Genomic DNA, 24872 nt, shown 5'->3' on the forward strand with positions numbered 1-24872 from the left:
CGGGTGTGTCAGGCCTTCAGTGTGTACTCTGCCAACCTCTGCGAGTGCACATTGCCACTCATATCTGGTGTCACAATAGCGTGCCTTTAAAAAGAAAAACAGTTTTTCACTGTAAGCTAATAGCAGTCAGTGTCCTTCAAGCGGGTGTGTCAGGCCTTCAGCGTGTACTTTGCCAACCTCTGCCAGTCCACTTTGCCACTCATATCTGGTGTCACAATAGTGTGCCTTTAAAAAGAAAAAAAGTTGTTCACTGTAAGCTAATAGCAGTCAGTGTCCTTCAAGCGGGTGTGTCAGGCCTTCAGCGTGTACTCTGCCAACCTCTGCCAGTCCACTTTGCCACTCATATCTGGTGTCACAATAGTGTGCCTTTAAAAAGAAAAAAAGTTGTTCACTGTAAGCTAATAGCAGTCAGTGTCCTTCATGTGGGTGTCAAGCCTTCAGCGTGTACTCTGCCAACCTCTGCCAGTGTCCTTTGCCACTCATATCTGGTGTCACAATAGCGTGCCTTTAAAAAGAAAAACAGTTTTTCACTGTAAGCTAATAGCAGTCAGTGTCCTTCAAGCGGGTGTGTCAGGCCTTCAGCGTGTACTCTGCCAACCTCTGCCAGTCCACTTTGCCACTCATATCTGGTGTCACAATAGTGTGCCTTTAAAAAGAAAAAAAGTTTTTCACTGTAAGCTAATAGCAGTCAGTGTCCTTCAAGCGGGTGTAAGGCCTTCAGCGTGTACTCTGCCAACCTCTGCGAGTGCACATTGCCACTCATATCTGGTGTCACAATAGCGTGCCTTTAAAAAGAAAAAAAGTTTTTCACTGTAAGCTAATAGCAGTCAGTGTCCTTCAAGCGGGTGTGTCAGGCCTTCAGTGTGTACTCTGCCAACCTCTGCGAGTGCACATTGCCACTCATATCTGGTGTCACAATAGCGTGCCTTTAAAAAGAAAAAAAGTTTTTCACTGTAAGCTAATAGCAATCAGTGTCCTTCAAGCGGGTGTCAGGCCTTCAGCGTGTACTCTGCCAACCTCTGCAAGTGCACATTGCCACTCATATCTGGTGTCACTATAGCGTGCATTTAAAACCAAAAAACTTTTTTCACTGTTATAGATTGAAAAGTAGTTACTTGTCTTCAAGCGGGTGCCAGGCCTACAGCGTGTACTCTGCCAACTTCTGCCAGTGCACATTGCCACTCATATCTGGTCTCACAGTAGCTTGCACGCATAGTACCACTAATTAAAAAAAAATGACAGGCAGAGGCAGGCCACCCCGCAGGGGCCGTCGTGGTCGTGGTGCTGTGATTCCCTTTTGCCCTAGAATAATGCCCAATTTTCAGAGGCCACGTACCCTGAACTTGAAAAGTTCTGAGGACATAGTTGACTGGCTAATACAGGACACCCAATCTTCTACAGCTTCCGCTCGGAACCTTGATGCACCATCCTCCTCCAGCTTAGCTTCGGGCACCTCTCAAGATACCACTCACCCGCCTGCCGCCACCGACCAACACTAGCACCACAGCAGCTTCACTTTATCTGTGAGAGGAGTTATATACACATTTGTTTGAAGAAATGAGTGATGCGCAACCATTATTGCCAGAGGATTTAGATAACAGGGATATGTCTCAGTCAGGCAGCATTACACACATGGACGTACGGTGTGATGATGATGATGATGTTGTACCCGCTGCTGCTTCCTTTGCTGAGTTGTCAGATACAGGTGAAGCGGTTGATGATGATGATGCGTCCATGGATGTCACGTGGGTGCCCGCTCGGCAAGAAGAAGAACAGGGCAAAAGTTCAGATGGGGAGACAGAGAGGAGGAGGAGACGAGTTGGAAGCATGGGGAGGTCGTCGCAAGGAGCTAGTGGCACAGTCAGACAGCATGCATCGGCACCCGGGGTCAGCCTGACAGCACGCCAATCAACGCATGCTGTGTCCATCACCAGAATGCCGTAATTGCAGAGCTCAGCAGTGTGGCATTTTTTTTGTGTGTCTGCCTCTGACAACAGCAATGCCATTTGCAACCTGTGCCAAAAGAAACTGAATCGTGGGAAGTGCAACACCCACCTAGGTACAACTGCTTTGTGTAGGCACATGATCGCACATCACAAACACCTATGGGATCAACACATGAGTACAAGCAGCACACAAACACAAAGCCGCCATCCTCCTCCTGGTCCAGCATCTTCAGCCACGTCAACCACTGCTGTCCTCCTTGCCCCCTCTCAACCATCCGCCACTCCGTCTCTCGTCTTGAGCAGTTCCCGCTCATCTGCCCACAGTCAGGTGTCTGTCAAGGACATGTTTGAGCATAAGAAGCCAATGTCAGAAAGTCACCCCCTTGCCTAGCGTCTGACAGCTGGCTTGTCTGAACTATTAGCCCGCCAGCTTTTACCATACAAGCTGGTGGAGTCTTAAGCGTTCAAAAAATTTGTGGCTATTGGGATACCCGGACGAAATTTCTTTGCACAAAAGGCAATCCTCAACCTGTACTCGATTGTGCAAAAGGAAGTAATGGCATGTCTGGCACACAGTGTTGGGGCAAGGGTCCATCTGACCACTGATACCTGGTCTGCAAAGCATGGTCAGGGCAGGTATATCACCTACACTGCGCATTGGGTAAACCTGCTGACGGCTGCCAAGCATGGAATGCGTGGCTCTGCAGAGGAGTTGGTGACACTGCCACGACTTGTAGGCAGGCCTGCTGCCACCTCCTCTACTCCTCCTACTCCATCTTCTTCCATAACCTCCTCGGCTGAGTACTCTTCTGCTGCTGCGTCTTGCTCCACATCAATGGCACCCCCCCAGCTCCCCAGGTACTATTCCACATCCCGGATACAGCAGTGTCACGCCGTCTTGGGTTTGACTTGCTTGAAAGCAGAGAGTCACACCGGACAAGCACTCCTGTCCGCCCTGAACGCACAGGTGGAAAAGTGGCTGACTCTGCAGCAACTGGATATCGGCAAAGTGGTTTGTGACAACGGAACAAATTTGTTGGCGGCATTGAAGTTGGGCAAGTTGACACATGTGCCGTGCATGGCACATGTGTGTAATCTGATCGTACAATGCTTTGTGCATAAGTACACAGGCTTACAGGACGTCCTGAAGCAGGCCAGGAAGGTGTGTGGCCATTTCAGGCGTTCCTACACGGCCATGGCGCACTTTTCAGATATCCAGCGGCGAAACAACATGCCAGTGAGGCGCTTGATTTGCGACAGCCTGACACGTTGGAATTCAACACTCCTAATGTTCGACCGCCTGCTCCAACTAGAAAAAGCCGTTAATGAATATTTGTATGACCGGGGTGCTAGGACAGCCTCTGGGGAGCTGGGAATTTTTTTGCCACGTTACTGGACGCTCATGCGCAATGCCTGTAGGCTCATGCGTCCTTTTGAGGAGGTGACAAACCTAGTCAGTCGCACCGAAGGCACCATCAGCGACATCATACCATTTGTTTTCTTCCTGGAGCGTGCCCTGCGAAGAGCGCTGGATCAGGCCGTAGATGAGCGTGAAGAGGAAGAGGAAGAGTTGTGGTCACCATCACCACCAGAAACCGCCTTATCCGCATCGCTTGCTGGACCTGCGGCAACGCTGGAAGAGGATTGTGAGGAAGAGGAGTCAGAGGAGGAATGTGGCTTTGAGGAGGAGGAGGAAGACCAACCACAACAGGCTTCCCAGGGTGCTCATTGTCACCTATCTGGTACCCGTGGTGTTGTACGTGGCTGGGGGGAAGAACATACCTTCATTGAGATCACTGAGGAGGAGGAACGGGAAATGAGTAGCTCGGCATCCAACCTTGTGCAAATGGGGTCTTTCATGCTGTCGTGCCTGTTGAGGGACCCTTGTATAAAAAGACTGAAGGAGAACGACCTGTACTGGGTGTACACGCTACTAGACCCCCGGTATAAGCAGAAAGTGGCTGAAATGTTACCAAATTACAACAAGTCGGAAAGGATGCAGCATTTGCAAAATAAATTAAAAAGTATGCTTTACACAGCATATAAGGATGATGTCACAGCACAACGGGAATCTAACAGGGGAAGAGGTGAAAGTCATCCTCCTCCTCCCACGACCACGCCGGAAAGGACAGGATGCTTTAAAGACGTGTTGTTGATGGAGGACATGCGGAGCTTTTTAAGTCCTACGCATCGCCACAGCCCTTCGGGGTCCACCCTCAGAGAACGACTCGACCGACAAGTAGCAGACTACCTCGCCTTAACTGCAGATATCGATACTGGGTGTGCAGGATTGACCTGTGGCCTGAGCTATCCCAATTTGCGGTAGAACTTCTGGCCTGCCCCGCTTCAAGTGTCCTGTCAGAAAGGACCTTCAGTGCAGCAGGAGGTATTGTCACTGAGAAGAGAAGTCGCCTAGGTCAAAAAAGTCTAGATTACCTCACCTTTATTAAGATGAATGAGGGATGGATCCCGAAGGGACTGACAGTGGGCGATACATTCGACTAAAAAAGGCCTGATGAGATGAGCTGCCTTGGGCTAAAAATGGTCCACACGCTGCTGAATTTTAGCTCTGAATGCCGGTTGACTTGGGTGACTTATCCGCCACCAACTAGGGTTCAAGCCACAATGTTTTAGGGCACTTTCTGCCTGGGAAACAAACATCAAGTTTTCTAGCCGCTGCTACAGGCTGCAACAATACCGAATTTTTCAGGCATGTGTACATGCCTAATTTTTTGGGCCTCTGGTGCTGCACTGTGGCTTCAAAAACCAAACCAAAAAAAAGGCACATAACAGGGATTAAACTGATAGGAATAGTACTACTTAACACACCACTCCTATCTGGTGGCACATTAGATTGCACGCGCAGTGCCCCAAATTTGAAGTAGGAGGACCGACCAAGCATCTTTTTCCATCTCCCGCTTCCTAAAATCGATGCCATATACACGTCCCCTGATAGGGCACCACCTCGTTATTCTCTTGGGCGCCAGCTGGTTATTCTCTTTTTCACTTCACTAGGGACACTTTACTGTACTATGGGCACTTAGACCCACTCTTTGTCTTGCACAGTGTTATTCCTAGCCAGCATCTGTGATGAGAAATCAGGCAGTCATCTAAACGTTTAGATTGAGCTTTAGCTTAGAACACCCTTGAAGGTGTTTAAGGAGATTAGGGCTAGTTTAGAGGATTCTTCTAAGACCTCTCTGAGTCTCTATAGTCCTTCTACCTATCCAGCATTTCTGGAAACTAGCTAAGAGAAAGGGTGGCTGTGTGTCTGTGATACATTTAACTTTATATCACCTTATTGACACTTTATCACTCCGGTCTCCATACTCTCTGCCTATACCCATCTATTTAGAGGGAATTTCCTTGCCCCTGCCAATATTATATAATAGGTAATAGTATTACCATTATTACACAATTAGCCACTATAGGGGAATGAGTATAGTATCCCTTTGTTATTTATAAATGATCCAATAAAGACTTTTGTCCATTACTCAATTTACTTTAACAAAGGGTACTAACCACGGTATTAGGAAACATTACTCTGCTTTCCCTTTCTCCCTCTATTATACACCTATGCTCACTAGGATTTGTAGGTATCCCTTTATTATAGTTGTCTAACCTTTTCCTATGCCAGTTTTAGATCTCCTTCTTGGGAGATTTTTTCTTTTTTCAGTTTATTAGCATACTTTCAGGGACCCTTGGTGTTGTACGTGGCTGGGTGGAGGAAGAGACCTTCAATGACATCAGTGAGGACAAGGAACGGACATGGCTAGCTTGGTATCCAACCTTGTGCAAATGGGGAGTTTGCGGTTGTGCAAATGGACTGTTTGCGGTTGTTTGCGGTGCGTTAAACGGGGAGTTTGGTCTGTCACTGTGAAGCGGGCGTAACCTTTACACTACCTGATCGATACAACATCATACAGTAGGTCCCCCCCTCATTATTTTTATGGCCCCCACTGCTCACGGGTGGGGGTGGGCAGGAGGACAGTAGGTCCCCCCTATTGTGATTTATGGCCCCCACCCACCGCGCAGGGGTGGGGGCCGGGGGGAGGACAGTAGGTCCCACCCCTTATCCTTATTTACTGAATAATCCCCTGTATAACAATGTTTGGCATTTAGTGAATATTCCCTATTCTGCTCTGTGTCAGTGTGTATCAGGGTCTCTGAGGACAGGTGTCAATCCATATCTGCCAAGTGACCCTATGTAGGGGGAACAGTCCCTATTCTGCTCTGTGTCAGTGTGTATCCGGGTCTCTGAGGACAGGTGTCAATCCATATGTCAAGGTGTCAATATGTCATATGTCAGGTGTCAATCCATATCCATTGTGATTTAGGAATGTTAGGTGATTTATGCCCTTTATGGATTAAAACCAGACTCTGCATCAACTGTGTAATTTTCCATGGGAGTTTTGCCATGGATCCCCCTCCGGCATGCCACAGTCCAGGTGTTAGTCCCCTTGAAACAACTTTTCCATCACTATTGTGGCCAGAAACAGTCCCTGTGGGTTTTAAAATTCGCCTGCCCAAGTCTATGGCGAATCAAAAACAAATTCTCGCCCATCTTCTGTGGGTTATTGCATTTTTAAGATGTAGACTTATTGTATCACACTAGCCATGCACAGGTAGATGGTCTGGCACGTTGTTTTGGTGTTTGGTTTTTAACTTTGTAGTTGTGTCTTTACACAATATAGAAATGTATATTAATGCTTCTGTATATGAAGCGATCACAGTAACACTTATTTTTCACTTTTTTAAAAAGTCTTCAGACTTTCTTGAGAAGCGGTAACTAGCCAGTGTTATACACATACAACAGATATGAAGTGCACACCCCAAATGTACTATTTAACACCCAAAAAATTTGAATTTTTAAAATGGCGCTGTAACCGCTGTAAAATGACCGTTCTATTTGACTCTCAGATATGAAGTGCACCGAAGGCCGCAAATGTACTATTTAGCACCCAAAAAAATAGAATTTTAAAACTGCTATGTCACAGTAGTATTTGAAGGTTCTATTTGACTCTCAGATATGAAGTGCACAACCCAAATGTACTATTTAGCACCTAAAAAAATGTAATGTTTAAAACTACGCTGTAACCACAGTATTTGACGGTTCTATTTGACTCTCAGATATGAAGTGCACCGCAGGCCGCAAATGTACTTTTTAGCACAAAAAAAATTAGAATTTTTAAAACTGCTATGTCACAGCAGTATTTGACGGTTCTATTTGACTCTCAGATATGAAGTGCACTCCACAAATGTACTATTTAGAACCTAAAAAATTAGAATGTTTAAAACTGTGATGTAACCACACTATTTGACAGTTCTATTTGACTCTCAGTTCTGTAATGTACTATTTAGCACCTAAAAAAAAATGAATTTTTAAAACTGCGCTGTAACCACAGTATTTGCCAGTTCTATTTGACTCTCAGATATGAAGTGCACGCCACAAATGTACTTTCTAGCACCAAAAAAATGTGAATGAGTCAAACTGCAATGTCACAGCAGTATTTGACGGTTCTATTTGACTCTCAGATATGAAGTACTATTTAGCCCCAAATGTACTATTTAGCACTAATGATGTCACGAACATAAAATTTTCGGTTCGCGAACGACGAACGCGAACTTCCACAAATGTTCGCGAACGGGCGAACCGCCATAGACTTCAATGGGCAGGCAAATTTTAAAACCCACAGGGACTCTTTCTGGCCACAATAGTGATGGAAAAGTTGTTTAAAGGGGACTAACACCTGGACTGTGGCATGCCGGAGGGGGATCCATGGCAAAACTCCCATGGAAAATTACATAGTTAATGCAGAGTCTGGTTTTAATCCATAAAGGGCAGAAATCACCTAACATTCCTAAATTGTTTGGAATAACCTGCTTTAAAACATCAGGTATGATGTTGTATCAATCAGGTAGTGTAAGGGTTACGCCCGCGTCACAGTGACAGACCAAACTCCCCGTTTAACGCACCGCAAACAACCACAAACAGTCCATTTGCACAACCGCAAACTACCCATTTGCACAAGGTTGGATACCAAGCTAGCCATGTCCCGTTCCTTGTCCTCACTGATGTCATTGAAGGTCTCTTCCTCCACCCAGCCACGTACAACGCCAAGGGTCCCTGAAAGGTGACAACAAGCCCCCTGGGACGCCTGCTGTGTTTGGTCTTCCACCTCCTCAAAGCCACCTTCCTCCTCTGACTCCTCTTCTTCAGACTCCTCTCTCTGCGTTGCCTCTCTCTGCGTTATTATAAGGTGTGTTAAGTAGTACTATTCCTATCAGTTTAATCCCTGTTACATCCCCTATCAGGGGATGTGTATATAAGGCATCGATTTTAGGAAGCGGGAGATGGAAAAAGATGCTTGGTCGGTCCTCCTACTTCAAATTTGGGGCACTGCGCGTGCAATCTAATGTGCCACCAGATAGGAGTGGTGTGTTAAGTAGTATTATTCTTATCAGTTTAATCCCTGTTACGTCCCCTATCAGGGGACGTGTATATAAGGCATCGATTTTAGGAAGCGGGAGATGGAAAAAGATGCTTGGTCGGTCCTCCTACTTCAAATTTGGGGCACTGCGCGTGCAATCTAATGTGTCACCAGATAGGAGTGGTGTGTTAAGTAGTACTATTCCTATCAGTTTAATCCCTTTTACGTCCCCTATCAGGGGACGTGTATATAAGGCATCGATTTTAGGAAGCGGGAGATGGAAAAACATGCTTGGTCGGTCCTCCTACTTTAAATTTCGGGCACTGCGCGTGCAATCTAATGTGCCACCAGATAGGAGTGGTGTGTTAAGTAGCACTATTCTTATCAGTTTAATCCCTGTTACGTCCCCTATCAGGGGACGTGTATATAAGGCATCGATTTTAGGAAGCGGGAGATGGAAAAACATGCTTGGTCGGTCCTCCTACTTCAAATTTGGGGAACTGCGCGTGCAATCTAATGTGCCACCAGATAGGAGTGGTGTGTTAAGTAGTCCCCCTCATCAGGCCTTTTTTAGTCGAATGTATCGCCCACTGTCAGTCCCTTTGGGATCCATCCCTCATTCATCTTAATAAAGGTGAGGTAATCTAGACTTTTTTTGACCTAGGCGACTTCTCTTCTTAGTGACAATACCTCCTGCTGCACTGAAGGTCCTTTCTGACAGGACACTTGAAAGGGGGACAGGCCAGAAGTTCTATCGCAAATTGGGATAGCTCAGGCCACAGGTCAAGCCTGCACACCCAGTAGTCAAGGGGTTCAACGCTCCTCAGAGTGTCGATATCTGCAGTTAAGGCGAGGTAGTCTACTACCTGTCGGTCGAGTCGTTCTCTGAGGGTGGACCCCGAAGGGCTGTGGCGATGCATAGGACTTAAAAAGCTCTGCATGTCCTCCATCAACAACACGTCTGTAAAGCGTCATGTCCTTGCCGGCGTGGTCGTGGGAGGAGGAGGATTACTTTCACCTCTTCCCCTGTTAGATTCCCGTTGTGCTGTGACATCACCCTTATACACTGTGTAAAGCATACTTTTTAATTGATTTTGGAACTGCTGCATCCTTTCCGACTTGCCGTAATTCGGTAACATTTCAGGCACTTTCTGCTTATACCGGGGGTCCTTCAGCCTTTTCATACGAGGGTCCCTCAACAGGCACGACAGCATGAAAGACCCCATTTGCACAAGGTTGGATGCCGAGCTACTTATGTCCTGTTCCTCGTCCTCAGTGATCTCTCTGAAGGTATGTTCTTCCCCCCAGCCACGTACAACACCACGGGTACCAGATAGGTGACAACGAGCACCCTAGGATGCCTGTTGTGGTTGGTCTTCCTCCTCCTCCTCAAAGCCACATTCCTCCTCTGACTCCTCTTCCTCACAATCCTCTTCCAGCGTTGCCGCAGGTCCAGCAAGCGATGCTGATAAGGCTGTTTCTGGTGGTGATGGTGACCACAACTCTTCCTCTTCACGCTCCTCTACGGCCTGATCCAGCACTCTTCGCAGGGCACGCTCCAGGAAGAAAAAAAATGGTATGATGTCGCTGATGGTGCCTTCGGTGCGACTGACTAGGTTTGTCACCTCCTCAAACGGACGCATGAGCCTACAGGCATTGCGCATGAGCGTCCAGTAACGTGGTAAAAAAATTCCCAGCTCCGCATAGGCTGTCCTAGCACCCCGGTCATACAAATACTCGTTAACGTTTTTTTCTTGTTGGAGCAGGCAGTCGAACATTAGGAGTGTTGAATTCCAACATGTCGGACTGTCGCAAATCAAGCGCCTCACTGGCATGTTGTTTCGCCGCTGGATATCGGAAAAGTGCACCATGGCCGTGTAGGAACGCCTGAAATGGCCACACACCTTCCTGGCCTGCTTAAGGACGTCCTATAAGCCTGGGTACTTATGCACAAAGCGTTGTACGATGAGATTACACACATGTGCCATGCACGGCACATGCGTCAACTTGCCCAAATGCAATGCCGCCAACAAATTTCTTCCGTTGTCACAAACCACTTTGCCGATCTCCAGTTGGTGCGGAGTCAGCCACTGATCCACCTGTGCGTTCAGGGTGGACAGGAGTGCTGGTCCAGTGTGACTATCTGCTTTCAGGCAAGTTAATCCCAAGACGGCGTGACACTGCCGTATCCGGGATGTGGAACAGTACCTGGGAGCTGGGGGGGTGCCGTTGATGACGCAGCAGCAGAAGAGGACTCAGCTGAGGAGGTTATGGAAGAGGATGGAGTAGGAGGAGTAGAGGAGGTGGCAGCAGGCCTGCCTGCAAGTCGTGGCGGTGTCACCAACTCCTCTGCAGAGCCACGCATTCCATGCTTGGCAGCCGTCAGCAGGTTTACCCAATGCGCAGTGTAGGTGATATACCTGCCCTGATCATGCTTTGCAGACCAGGTATCAGTGGTCAGATGGACCCTTGCCCCAACACTGTGTGCCAGACATGCCATTACTTCCTTTTGCACAATCGAGTACAGGTTGGGGATTGCCTTTTTGTGCAAAGAAATTTCGGCCGGGTACCTTCCACTGCGGTGTCCCAATAGCTACAAATTTTTTGAACGCCTCAGACTCCACCAGCTTGTATGGTAAAAGCTGGTGGGCTAAGAGTTCAGTCAAGCCAGCTGTCAGACGCCGGGCAAGGGGGTGACTTTGTGACATTGGCTTCTTACGCTCAAACATGTCCTTGACAGACACCTGACTGTGGGCAGATGAGCAGGAACTGCTCAAGGCGAGAGACGGAGGGGCGGATGGTTGAGAGGGGGCAAGGAGTACAGCAGTGGTTAACGTGGCTGAAGATGCTGGACCAGGAGGAGGATGGCGGCTTTGAGTTTGTGTGCTGCTTGTACTCATGTGTTGATCCCATAGGCGTTTGTGATGTGCGATCATGTGCCTTCGCAAAGCAGTTGTACCTAGGTGGGTGTTGGACTTCCCACGACTCAGTTTCTTTTGGCACAGGTTGAAAATGGCATTGTTGTTGTCAGAGGCAGACACACAAAAAAAATGCCACACTGCTGAGCTCTGCAATGACGGCATTCTGGTGGTGGCAACAGCATGCGTTGATTGGCGTGCTGTCTGGCTGACCCCGGGTGCCGATGCATGCTGTCTGACTGTGCCACTAGCTCCTTGCGACGACCTCCCCCTGCTTCCAACTCGTCTCCTCCTCCTCTCTGTCTCCCAATCTGAACTTTCCCCCTGTTCTTCTTCTCTGCTAGCGGGCACCCACGTGACATCCACGGACGCATCATCATCATCAACCGCTTCACTTGTATCTGACAACTCAGCAAAGGAAGCAGCAGTGGGTACAACATCATCATCATCACACCGTACGTGTGTAATGCTGCCTGACTGAGACATATCCCTGTTATCTACATCCTCTGGCAATAATGGTTGCGCATTACTCATTTCTTCCACCTGATGTGTAAATAACTCCTCTGACAGATCAAGTGAAGCGGCTGTGGTGCTTGTGTTGGTGGTGGCGGCAGGCGGGCGAGTGGGAACTTGAGAGGTGCCCGAAGCTAAGCTGGAGGAGGATGGTGCGTCGAGGTTCCGAGCGGAAGCTGTAGAAGATTGGGTGTCCTGTGTTAGCCAGTCAACTATGTCCTCAGAACTTTTCAAGTTCAGGGTACGTGGCCTCTGAAACTGGGCATTATTCTAGGGCCAAAGGGAATCACAGAACCACGACCACGACAGCCCCTGCGGGGTGGCCTGCCTCTGCCTGTCATTTTTTTTTCGATTAGTGGTACTATGCGTGCAAGCTACTGTGACAACAGATATGAGTGGCACTGGTGTGACACTGTGCCCTGGCAGGCCCTGAAACGCACACTTGTGAAGGAAACTGACTGCTATTATATTACAGTCCAAAAAGTTTATTTTTTATTAAATGCAAGCTATTGGGACACCAGATATGAGTCAGTGGTTGCACTGGGCAGGCTCTGAAACGCACACTAGTGAAGGAAACTGACTGCTATTAAATTACAGTCAAAAAAGTTTAGTTTTGTTAAATGCAAGCTATTGTGACACCAGATATGAGTGGTGGCACTGGGCAAGTGGGCACAGTATACGCTGCGAGCCTGACACACGCTGGCAGACAACTAACTGCTATTCAATCTATTACAATCAAAATTGTATTTTTTTTTTTTAAAAATGTACACTACTGTTACACCAGATATGAGTTGCACTGGTGTGACACTGTGCCCTGGCAGGCCCTGAAACGCACACTCGTGAAGGAAATATTACAGTCCAAAAAGTTTTTTTTTTGTTAAATGCAAGCTATTGTGACACCAGTGAGTGAGTGGTGGCACTGGGCAGGCCCTGAAACGCACACTAGTGAAGGAAACTGACTGCTATTATATTACAGTCAAATTTTTTTAGTTTTTATTAAATGCAAGCTATTGGGACACCAGATATGAGTGAGTGGTGGCACTGGGCAGGCCCTGAAACGCACACTAGTGAAGGAAACTGACTGCTATTATATTACAGTCAAAAAAGTAAAAAAAAATTTAAATGCAAGCTATTGGGACACCAGTGAGCGAGTGGTGGCACTGGGCAGGCCCTGAAACGCACACTAGTGAAGGAAACTGACTGCTATCATATAACAGTCCGAAAAGTTTTTTTTTGTTAAATGCAAGCTATTGTGACACCAGATATGAGTGGTGGCACTGGGCAAGTGGGCACAGTATATGCTGTGAGCCTGACACACAGGCTGGCTGGCAGGCAGGCAACAGCAATTACATTACACAGAAAAAAAACCCCAAAAAAGCAGATGATATTCTAGCCCTAAAAAGGGCTTTTTGGGGTGCTGGCCTTACAGCAGAGATCAGATGAGTCCTTCAGGACTGTAGTGGACACTGAATACACTAGCCTAGCTATCAATTTCCCTATCAAATCAGCAGCAGCTACACTGTCCCTACTCTCACTAAGAATGCAGCTTCACAATGAATGTAAAATGGATGCTGTCCAGGAGGTGGGAGGGTCTGGGAGGGATGCTGCTGAATGGCTGAATGTGTCTGCTGACTGTGAGGTACAGGCCAGGGTCAAAGTTTACTCAATGATGACGAATAGGGGGCGGACCGAACAGCACATGTGTTCGCCATCCGTGGCGAACGCGAACAAGCGATATTCGCCGGGAACTATTCACCAGCGAACAGTTCGGGACATCACTATTTATTATACATTATCCCCCCACAACCAGTAAACTGTGTTTATGATACATTATCCCCCCACAACCAGTAACCTGTGTTTATTATACATTATCCCCCCCATAGCCAGTAACCTGTGTTTATTATACATTATCCCCCCCATAGCCAGTAACCTGTGTTTATTATACATTATCCCCCATAGCCAGTAACCTGTGTTTATTACACATTATCCTCCCATAGCCAGTAACCTGTGTTTATTATACATTATCCCTCCATAGCCAGTAACCTGTGTTTATTATACATTATCCCCCCATAGCCAGTAACCTGTGTTTATTATACATTATCCCTCCCATAAAGGAAGTTCTGGGGCCGGCGCACTATAAAGTTTTAACCTCTGATGGATGTTACACACGGAGACATACAAATCAACTTCGACCACGTATAACAGACAACCTATCAAAGTGGGTAGGGCCACTCATGCAACCAGACACTGATATCTGGCATGGAGTTTGGCATGATGACATTTCTGAAGTCTGCCATACACCCGGTACAGAGGCTCATGATGTAATAGGGGATGATTTGGAGGAAATACCCCATGAAACTCAGGAACAAGAACTGCCAAGCCACAGTTCAAGTAACCATGAAAGCTGTGGTCAGGAAAATATGAGTTGCACTGGTGTGACACTGTGCCCTGGCAGACCCTGAAACGCACACTAGTGAAGGAAACTGACTGCTATTATATTACAGTCAAAAAGTTTTGTTTTTGTTAAATGCAAGCTATTGGGACACCAGTGAGTGAGTGGTGGCACTGGGCAAGTGGGCACAGTATACGCTGTGAGCCTGACACACACGCTGGCAGACAACTAACTGCTATTCAATCTATTACAGTCAAAAAATTTTTTTTTTCAAATGTACACTACTGTTACACCAGATATGAGTTGCACTGGAGTGACACTGTGCCCTGGCAGGCCCTGAAATGCACACTAGTGAAGGAAACTGACTGCTATCATATTACAGTCCGAAAAGTTTTTTTTTTGTTAAATGCAAGCTATTGTGACACCAGATATGAGTGGTGGCACTGGGCAAGTGGGCACAGTATATGCTGTGAGCCTGACACACAGGCTGGCTGGCAGGCAGGCAACTGCAATTACATTACACAGAAAAAAAAACAAAAAAACAGATGATGTTCTAGCCCTAAAAAGGGCTTTTTGGGGTGCTGTCCTTACAGCAGAGATCAGATGAGTCCTTCAGGACTGTAGTGGACACTGAATACACTAGCCTAGCTATCAATTTCCCTATCAAATCAGCAGCAGCTACACTGTCCCTACTCTCACTAAGAATGCAGCTTCACAATGAATGTAAAATGGATGCTGTCCAGGAGGTGGGAGGGTCTGGGAGGGATGCTGCTGAATGGCTGAATGTGTCTGCTGACTGTGAGGTACAGGCCAGGGTCAAAGTTTACTCAATGATGATGAATAGGGGGCGGAACGAACAGCACATGTGTTCGCCATCCGTGGCGAACGCGAACAAGCGATGTTCGCCAGGAACTATTCGCCAGCGAACAGTTCGGGACATCACTATTTATTATACATTATCCCCCCACAACCAGTAAACTGTGTTTAGGATACATTATCCCCCCACAACCAGTAACCTGTGTTTATTATACATTATCCCCCCCATAGCCAGTAACCTGTGTTTATTATACATTATCCTCCCCATAGCCAGTAACCTGTGTTTATTATACATTATCCCCCCATAGCCAGTAACCTGTGTTTATTATACATTATCCTCCCATAGCCAGTAACCTGTGTTTATTATACATTATCCCTCCATAGCCAGTAACCTGTGTTTATTATACATTATCCCCCCATAGCCAGTAACCTGTGTTTATTATACATTATCCCTCCCATAGCCAGTAACATGTGTTTATTATACATTATCCTCCCATAGCCAGGAACCTGTGCTTATTATACATTATCCCCCCCCTTAGCCAGTAACCTGTGTTTATTATACATTATCCTCCCATAGCCAGTAACCTGTGTTTATTATACATTATCCCTCCCATAGCCAGTAACCTGTGTTTATTATACATTATCCCCCCATAGCCAGTAACCTGTGTTTATTATACATTATCCTCCCATAGCCAGTAACCTGTGTTTATTATACATTATCCTCCCATAGCCATAGCCATAGAGCCAAAGTCTTTTATTACACGAATAGGCTCCATGGCATAGCTATCTGGGTTAAATGAGTTAATTCAGTAAATCCAAGAATCTACCGAACGCCAGGGCAGAAATACATGTATAGACCTTTCTGCATAGGAAAATAAAGTATTAAAATGCCGGTCCATAGTCAAAAGGCAGCAGGCAGGCAACCAGGAACCTACAATGCACAGTGGCGAGATTGGTCGCGTCACAGAGGATATTGGCCGTTATGTTTCAGGTTGTACTGGTTGTGCACCAGCACAGCGTGACTTGCCACATGGTGCCGTACAACCTTGGACCTGGCCTCTATCACCATGGCAGAGAATTCACATAGACTTTGCTGGACCAGTGGAAAATAAAATGTATCTGATTGTGGTAGATGCACATTCTAAATGGCCAGAAGTTCTATTCATGTCGCAGACCACTGCAGAAGCTACTGTTAAAGCATTACAGAAACTATTTGCAACATTTGACTTGCCCAGAGTGCTTGTTTCATATAATGGACCGCAGTTTGTTTCTGGACAATTTCAGGCTTTTCGCAAGGAAAACGGTATTCGGCTCATTGTACAGCACCGTATTATCCTGCTACTAATGGTCAAGCAGAACGTTTTGTTCAAACGTTAAAGGGTTTTCTGAGTAGTCTGAAAGCAGAAGGTAAGAGACCTGAACATCATTTGTCTGAGTTTCTTCTACAGTATCGAAATACACCTCATCCAACCACCGGACAACCTCCAGCATGCCTTATGTAAGGCCGGGAACTCAGGACAAAGTTGGAACTGCTAAAACTAGAGATTCAACAAAGGGTCATCCAGCAACAACCGAAGATGCAAGTCGGAAGAGCAGGCCGTTGTTACCAGACACGGCATTCTGTTTGGATGCGTGTATATCATCAGGTGAATCGTTGAAAGAAGCAGTGATAAAGGAAGTTCTGTGGCCGGTGCTCTATAAAGTTTTAACCTCTGATGGATGTTACACACGGAGACATACAAATCAACTTCGACCACGTATAACAGACAACCTATCAAAGTGGGTAGGGCCACTCATGCAACCAGACACTGATATCTGGCATGGAGTTTGGCATGATGACATTTCTGAAGTCTGCCATACACCCGGTACAGAGGCTCATGATGTAATAGGGGATGATTTGGAGGAAATACCCCATGAAACTCAGGAACAAGAACTGCCAAGCCACAGTTCAAGTAACCATGAAAGCTGTGGTCAGGAAAATACTGTCCATTCAACAAGAGAGAGAAGGGCCACAAACCGCTGGCAGCCAGTAGATCCATTAAGGGACTATAGTCGGAGAAACTCCACAGTAAGAAGGCGGAAATGGTATCCTAATAGGAGTAGAATAAGCTGTCCTGAAAAAAAGATTGTAGATCTTGAAGATGATGGACAGAATGATGCAGATTAAGGAAACATTTTTAAATTGTTCTTTTATTATTGTTGACTTTTTACTATTTTTTTTTCTTTTGTTGAGAAAGGAAGTAGATGTGATGTATGGACTGGGCTGGTATGTGTGTGTGTGAGTGTATGAGTGTATTTATTGTGATGTATGGGCAGTTGGGCTGTTGTTGGCTGTGAATGATGCACTTCCTTTCTTTTGGTTCTTTACTGTTCCTGTTGGCAGTTGGTGGAATGTTCCAGGGATTTGAAATGGCAGCTGCAGAAACCCTGTGTAACAAGGCAGCAATATGAAGATCCTGTCATATATGTATTAATAAAGTGAGTACTTCGTTATACAGGAATTATTGGCTTATTTGTACAAAGCATCACAGTTGACATATCCAAGCTCACTACAAACCTACACAGCTCACTATGGACAGCTCAATGACACACATAGGGCCGGCCTTAGGCCTTTAGGCGCCCTTTGGGAAACATCTTACATGTTTCATGTCATACATGTATAGTGTGTGTATAGAAGTGTAGTGATTCTATAGGGGATTCATTAAATTAATAATGATTTAAACATAAATATTCATTACACAGACATACACACACAAAGTAACAGGCAGACAGTCACACACACACACACACACACACACACACAGTTACAGGCAGACAATTACAAACAAACACAGGTTCAGACGGACAGTCACGTACATACAGCCACACATACAGTGTCACACACACACCGTTACATGCAGACAGCCTAACACACACAGGCAGACAGACAGTCTCACACACACATACACACACAGAGGCAGACAGCCACACACACACAGGCAGACAGCCACACAAACGCACACAGGCAGACAGTCACACACAGGCAAACAGCTTATTCTTATTGGATGGTTCCAGGAATGGTTAATGATCTGGTATCAACATTGTTTTAATTAAAAAATAGAAATAGAATAGGATATTATATACCTAGGAGGATTCTAGCCAGCATTAAAAGGGTTACTGTTAGCCAAGGTTTTATTGCTTCTCACTGCACTGTTGTATTATGTGGAATTCTGTGTTCTGTGTGAAGTTGGTTGCTAAGCTGTCATAAATCTTGTAAATTCTTGACAACTGGATTGCTGTAGCTGTTGTATTGTGTTTAGCCATTACCATATTGTATACGATGTTATACCTAAATATTTACTGATTATTATCATACATGTTACATATTATTATTTTATTATTATTGTCACAATAAATTATATTTTTATAATAGAATTGTGATTTACTGTGTGGAGTCAAAATCCTTATAATGAACATGCTCTAGGATCTAAGAGAATTGAAATAGTTGGAAATTCTCAGCTTTATTATATTATTAAATTCGGGGACTGTCACGTCCTGCTCTGTTCTGTGGAAATGTCTGGCAATGGCTTCTGGTATCCAGTACTCTTGTTACAATTCTTGTTTAGTTTTTCTTGGTTTTATGGTTTTCTATTATATGTCTGTTTTTTTTTATGCTGGGATTTCTGGGTTCATTCCTATAATCCATCCCTGGGATTCCCAGTCTCCAGGTTTCATTTAAATGTTTGTTTTATGTTGCCACACCTGTTTGTTTTCCATCATTCCCTCTGTTTCAGAGTTCCTGCAGGCAGCTCCTCAAGGCTTCTGCTCTTTCTTGCAGGTAAGCGCTATATATGTCTTTGGTTGTTTTAGCATAGTGTGGGACCTGCCGGATGTGGGGTGCGTTGGCGTTGTTGGCAGGCTTGTGCAATGTGTAATCATATGGTGTGACTAAATCCCCATGATTTCCATATGTAGTACTTAGTTATTTCTCCTCTTGTTTTGCCTATGTTATCTTGTCTTGTTTTAGTTTGTATACCCAGTCCATGTACAGTCCTGTCCAGTCATGCCCATGTTATGTTCATGTTTTCCTCATGTCTTGTGTATATGTTCTGGGTTTAGCTTACTATCTTTCTCTGGTTCTGGGTTCTATTAGTTCTGTCTTGTTTTCATGTTTGGTGACTATTCTAGCCTTGCCTTGTTTCTAGTACTGGATACAATCTTGCTGCAGAGCCTCCCTATTCAGCTCCTGGGAGGTCTGCTTAATTTCCAAGCTCCTAGTTCCTAGTATCCGCTGAAGCTGATTCAGGGTCTTGGTATGTGGCTGCACAAACGCTGGTGCTCAACACCAGGGGGCGTGCGGTTACCCTGCACCAGACCCTGCTAATCCACCTCCACACTGTGACTCCTACTCTGAACATCAGGCATACTGGGTCCCGGTCCTGCACCGCCGCCCGGATAGTGTCTGGGTCCCAGGCACCGGACCGCCACCCTGACAGGGACAGTGCCGATATATCCATTTTTTTAATATTATTTTAATATTTATCACCTAATAAATATCCCCACATGATTAATAAAATATAGTAAGTTATATGTGGATAGTGTGTGTATATATATATTTGTCTCTGTGTTGTTGCATTCAACTCCAACCTGGGGCCGCTATTTGTGTATATATATATATATATATATATATATATATATATTTGTGTACGGGGTAATTCGAGGACGTACAATTAAAGGTATGTAGTTTGATAAGGACCAAAGTCGGTTGAGGTGTGCCGAAACCGACGAGAGGTCAGGCCTGAAATAGAGGGCAAAAATATATGACAAGATTAATTTCACAATTAGTAAACATTTAGTCACATTATGGAAAAGACCGTCTGATTTTATCTTGGGTTAGGAATGTTCCTGTTGTATACCAACTTCCCATATTTCTACTTATGTGTGTCGTAACACGCCCATTAGAGGCTGCTGTTGTATTGACATGGAATGCGTGGCCTGAGTAGGAGAAATTAAGGCCTGGGTGGAGTATTTAAAGTAACAATATCACGGTTATTAAAGATAGTAACGGATAGTTAGGGACCTGGCTAACCTGGTCTTTGATTGCTAGTATAAATTTTGAACTGGGCACAATTTAAATTGCCCGACTGATGAGATTTGGTATGAGGAGAAGATAATGTAACAATTGTTGATTTCCTGAATTCTTAGAAACATAGAAACATAGAATGTGACGGCAGATAAGAACCATTCGGCCCATCTAGTCTGCCCAGTTTTCTAAATACTTCCATTAGTCCCTGGCCTTATCTTATAGTTAGGATAGTCTTATGCCTATCCCACGCATGCTTAAACTCCTTTACTGTGTTAACCTCTACCACTTCAGCTGGAAGGCTATTCCATGCATCCACTACCCTCTCAGTAAAGTAATACTTCCTGATATTATTTTTAAACCTTTGTCCCTCTAATTTAAGACTATGTCCTCTTGTTGTGGTAGTTTTTCTTCTTTTAAATATAGTCTCCTCCTTTACTGTGTTGATTCCCTTTATGTATTTAAATGTTTCTATCATATCCCCCCTGTCTCGTCTTTCCTCCATGCTATACATGTTAAGATCCTTTAACCTTTCCTGGTAAGTTTTATCCTGCAATCCATGAACCAGTTTAGTAGCCCTTCTTTGAACTCTCTCTAAGGTATCAATATCCTTCTGAAGATAGGGTCTCCAGTACTGTGTACAGTACTCCAAGTGAGGTCTCACCAGTGTTCTGTACAATGGCATGAGCACTTCCCTCTTTCTACTGCTAATACCTCTCCCTATACAACCAAGCATTCTGCTAGCATTTCCTGCTGCTCTATTACATTGTCTGCCTAGCTTTAAGTCATCAGAAATAATCACCCCTAAATCCCTTTCCTCAGATGTTGAGGTTAGGACTCTATCAAATATTCTGTACTCTGCCCTTGGGTTTTTACGTCCAAGATGCATTATCCACATTAAATGTCATTAAATGTCAGTTGCCACAACTCTGACCATTTTTCTAGTTTACCTAAATCATTTTCCATTTGGCTTATCCCTCCTGGAACATCAACCCTGTTACATATCTTAGTATCATCCGCAAAAAGACACACCTTACCATCAAGACCTTCTGCAATATCACTAATAAAAATATTAAAGAGAATGGGTCCAAGTACAGATCCCTGAGGTACCCCACTGGTGACAAGCCCAAGCTTCGAATATACTCCATTGACTACAACCCTCTGTTGCCTGTCACTCAGCCACTGCCTTACCCATTCAACAATATTGGAATCCAAACTCAAAGATTGTAGTTTGTTGATAAGCCTTCTATGTGCAACAGTGTCAAAAGCCTTACTGAAATCGAGGTAAGCAATGTCTACTGCACCACCCTGATCTATAATTTTAGTTACCCAATCAAAAAAATCAATAAGATTAGTTTGGCATGATCTCCCTGAAGTAAACCCATGTTGTCTCTGATCTTGAAATCCATGTGTTTTTAGATGTTCAACAATCCTATCCTTTAACATGGTTTCCATCACTTTCCCCACTACTGAAGTTAGGCTTACTGGCCTATAGTTGCCCGACTCCTCCCTATTACCTTTCTTGTGAATGGGCACAACATTTGCTAACTTCCAATCTTCTGGGACTACTCCTGTTATCAATGATATTTAAATAAATATGTTAATGGTTTTGCTAGTACACCACTAAGCTCTTTTAATAGCTTTGGGTGTATTCCATCAGGTCCCATTGACTTATTTGTCTTTACTTTTGACAGTTGAAATAGAACCTCTTCCTCTGTAAACTCACGTGTAATAAATGACTAATTTATCCTTTTTCTTAACTGAGGTCCCTTTCCTTCATTTTCATCTGTAAATACCGAACAAACATATTCATTGAGGCAGTCAGCTAGACCTTTATCCTCATCTACATACCTTCCTTCTTTTGTTTTTAATCTAACTAATCCTTGTTTTACTTTTCTTTTCTCATTTATGTATCTAAAAAAGGTTTTATCCCCCTTTTTTACTGACTGTGCTATTTTCTCTTCTGTGTGTGATTTGGAAGCTCTTATAACTTGCTTAGCCTCTTTCTGCCTAATCTTATAGGTCATTCTGTCTTCCTCACTCTGGTTTTTTTTTATAATTACTAAATGCTAACTTTTTGTTTTTTACTATTTTGGCTACATCTGTGGAGTACCACAGTGGTTTCTTGAATTTTTTGCTTTTACTGACAAGCCTAATGCAATTTTCTGTTGCCTTCAGTAGTGCAACTTTTAAATAATCCCATTTCTTTTGGACTCCATTTAAATTGCTCCAGTCTGATAATGACTCCTTTACACATATTCTAATTTTGGAAAAGTCTGTTTTTCTAAAGTCTAAAACTTTTGTTTTTGTGTGGTGTGACTCGGTCACTGTTCTTATATTAAACCACACTGACTGATGATCACTGGATCCTAAACTTTCACCTACAGTAATATCTGATACCAAATCTCCATTTGTTAACACTAAATCTAGTATGGCCTCTTTACGAGTTGGCTCCTCAACGACTTGTTTTAGAGACAATCCCAGTAGGGAGTTTAGAATATGTGTGCTCCTGGCACAAGTAGCTATTTTTGTTTTCCAATTTACAAAAGGAAGATTAAAGTCACCCATGATGATAACTTCCCCCTTCATTGTCATTTTAGCTATTTCTTCAACTAGTAGATTATCTAACTCTTCAATTTGTCCTGGGGGCCTATAAATCACACCTACACGAGTTACTGTGTGATTACCAAATTCTAACGTAACCCAAACTGACTCTATGTTCGCCTCACTAACCTTTATTAGGCTAGATTTTATGCTATTCTTTACATACAGGGCCACCCCTCCCCCTTTCTTGCCTTCCCTGTCTTTTCTATATAAAGAGTACCCTGGTATTGCTATGTCCCAGTCATTTTTCTCATTATACCATGTCTCAGTAACAGCGACTAAATCTACACTATCAGTTGCCATTATTGCCACAAGTTCATGGATCTTATTCCCTAAACTGCGAGCATTTGTAGACATGACTCTAAGCTTATCATTTTTTAACACACTTGCTACAGGCACCTTCTGTCCTTGTTTTGGGGGACAATTGGATTGATGTTTTATCACCCTTTTGCCCCCCCCTCCTAGTTTAAATACATCCTAGCAAAACCTCTGAACTGCTCACGGAGAACATTTGTTCCCTTTTGAGAAAGCTGCAAACTATCTTTTTTGTACAGTTTATTTCCATTCCAAACAGAGCTACCATGAGCAATAAAGCCAAATCCTTGCTCCCGACACCATTCACCAAGCCACAAGTTAAAGTCCCTAATACGCATCCGCCTGTCATTCTGAGTGTTATGCACAGGCAGAACTTCAGAGAATGACAATGTGGAAGCAACCTGCCGTATATCATTGGCAAAAACACTAAAAACTTCCTTAACCTCTGAAACCTCATTGCAAGCCAAGTCATTTGTCCCTAAATGGACAAGTACATCCAATTCCCCTTCCTGCTTTGCTTGCTTAACAATATTACAGATACGTCTCCTGTCTCTGTGAGCAGTAGCTCCGGGAAGACACCTCACAAGACCACCATTGTCCATCTCCACACCTCTTATGATGGAATCCCCCAACAACAACTGCTTTCAATTAGGCCTCACCATAGTCTTCAAGCCTCTCTGCACAACACCACTAGCCTCAGTGCCTCTCTTCACAACACCACTAGCCTCAGTGCCTCTCTTCACAACACCACTAGCCTCAGTGCCTCTCTTCAAAACACCACTAGCCTCAGTGCCTCTCTTCACAACACCACTAGCCTCAGTGCCTCTCTTCACAACACCACTAGCCTCAGTGCCTCTCTTCACAACACCACTAGCCTCAGTGCCTCTCTTCAATACACCACTAGCCTCAGTGCCTCTCTGCACAACACCACTAGCCTCAGTGCCTCTCTGCACAACACCACTAGCCTCAGTGCCTCTCTGCACAACACCACTAGCCTCAGTGCCTATCTGCACAACACCACTAGCCTCAGTGCCTCTCTGCACAACACCACTAGCCTCAGTGCCTCTCTGCACAACACCACTAGCCTCAGTGCCTCTCTGCACAACACCACTAGCCTCAGTGCCTCTCTGCACAACACCACTAGCCTCAGTGCCTCTCTGCACAACACCACTAGCCTCAGTGCCTCTCTGCACAACACCACTAGCCTCAGTGCCTCTCTGCACAACACCACTAGCCTCAGTGCCTCTCTGCACAACACCACTAGCCTCAGTGCCTCTCTGCACAACACCACTAGCCTCCGTGCCTCTCTGCACAACACTACTAGCCTCAGTGCCTCTCTGCACAACACCACTAGCCTCAGTGCCTCTCTGCACAACACCACTAGCCTCAGTGCCTCTCTGCACAACACCACTAGCCTCAGTGCCTCTCTGCACAACACCACTAGCCTCAGTGCCTCTCTGCACAACACCACTAGCCTCAGTGCCTCTCTGCACAACACCACTCGCCTCAGTGCCTCTCTGCACAACACCACTAGCCTCAGTGCCTCTCTGCACAACACCACTAGCCTCAGTGCCTCTCTCCACGACACCACTACACTCTGAAAGTGCAGAAAATGAATTACACAGACTGTGCAATATGCCTTTTATCCACAACTCCAAGTCTACCAGATCCTACAGTAATCCATCTGCCATTCCTAGTATGTCTCTGCGGCAGTGGCTTTGCAGCAGTTCCAGCCTGAGTTTGTTTACCAGATAATTTACAAATCTCAGACTTCAAAAATACAATCTCCTGCCGCAAAATAGAGAACTGTCTACAGATTAGACAACAACCAAACCTCCAAAAAGTGGAACGTGAAACAAATGCAAAGCAACTATT

Source organism: Pelobates fuscus, chromosome 1 (genome assembly GCF_036172605.1).
Source record: "Pelobates fuscus isolate aPelFus1 chromosome 1, aPelFus1.pri, whole genome shotgun sequence".
In the NCBI taxonomy this organism is placed as follows: Eukaryota; Metazoa; Chordata; class Amphibia; order Anura; family Pelobatidae; genus Pelobates; species Pelobates fuscus.